At 43.6% G+C, this 1,336-nt stretch overlaps 1 non-coding gene across 1 annotated transcript; it reads right to left on the bottom strand.

The window, feature by feature from the left end:
* Positions 1-855: 855 nt before the first annotated feature.
* Positions 856-962, bottom strand: LOC112534167. Its single transcript, XR_003078473.1, has one exon. It is a non-coding gene; the product is annotated as a small nucleolar RNA R71 (small nucleolar RNA).
* Between the last annotated feature and the right edge of the window lie 374 nt (positions 963-1,336).

Below are 1,336 nucleotides of genomic sequence, written 5' to 3'. Positions count from 1 at the left end.
TCACACCTTATTTCAGATTAAATAACATAACGAACAGTAGTAACTTTAGGTTTACCCGATCTCCAGGGATACGACCTTGATACTCACTAGTGCTAGACCGCATCGATAGGTTCACTGCCTTAAGTGTAGGTTGCATAAGTAGCCCATCAAGTTTTTGGTGCTGTTGCCGGGGACAGTAATAGTAAACTAGAGTGAATTGTTTGTGTTAATTTAGTCATTATCTGTTTATTCATTCATTCTTTTTATTTTATTTTATTTTATTTTATTTTATTACTTTTGTTGATTGGTGGTTGTTTGGTTTTCCGTTTCAGGTAGTTTATGACCAGGAGCTCTAACCCTGATCCCATAGCACCCTTATCTGACCCGGAGCACTCTCTCAGATTATTGAGACGATGTTTGCAGGCAGTTAAGTAGGAGGACGGAGTTACAGTTCAGGTTCAAGGAGTTGACGCGATGGAGAACCTCAACCCCCAGGCCGATGACAATCAGAGGACGATGTACGATTTTGCTCGACCATCTTTGGATGGGACAAAAAATAGTATAGTCAGACCTGCTGTAGCGCCCAACAATTTTGAAATAAAAGCCAACGTTATCCAGATGATCCAGCAGAGCGTGCAGTTTGGAGGATTGCCCAGCGAGGATCCCAATGCACATATCTCTAATTTTTTGGAGATTTATGACACATTCAAGATAAATGGAACAACTAACGACGCCATTCGGCTGAGATTGTTTCCATTTTCCTTGAGGGACAGAGCTAAGAGATGGTTGCAATCCCTTCCACAGTAAACGATTACTACTTGGAAGGCGTTGGCCGAAAAATGTTTATATAAGTATTTTTCTCCTGCTAAAACTGCTAAACTTAGAAATGACATATCTTCTTTTATGCAGTTTGATGATGAAAGCATGTATGATGCATGGGAGAGGTTTAAAGATCTTTTGAGATGCTGCCCACATCACGGATTGCTAGCGTGGATGCAGGTTCAGACCTTCTACAGCGGGTTGAACCTTGCAATGAGGCAGATGGTGGATGCTGCAGCAGGGCGCTAAACAAGAGACGCCCGAGCAGGCTCGAACTTAATAGAGGAAATGGCCATGAACAACTATCAGTGGCAATCCTCTAGGAGCCGACCAGGAAGACAGGGAGTGGTCAACCAAGTGGACTCTACAGCAGCCTTGGCAGCTCAGGTGGAGCTTCTAGCCAAGAAGATTGACCAACTACAGATGCCGGTTCATGCAGCGAACGTTGGCTGCGAGTTTTGTGGTGGCCCGCATTATAGTGCAAACTGTACTGCGAGAGGTATGTTTGCTTCATCCTCTACTACTTTTCCATCTAATT

The sequence above is a fragment of the Ricinus communis genome, chromosome 1 (genome assembly GCF_019578655.1).
Source record: "Ricinus communis isolate WT05 ecotype wild-type chromosome 1, ASM1957865v1, whole genome shotgun sequence".
In the NCBI taxonomy this organism is placed as follows: domain Eukaryota; kingdom Viridiplantae; phylum Streptophyta; class Magnoliopsida; order Malpighiales; family Euphorbiaceae; genus Ricinus; species Ricinus communis.
This window is presented reverse-complemented; position numbering and strand designations above follow the sequence as displayed.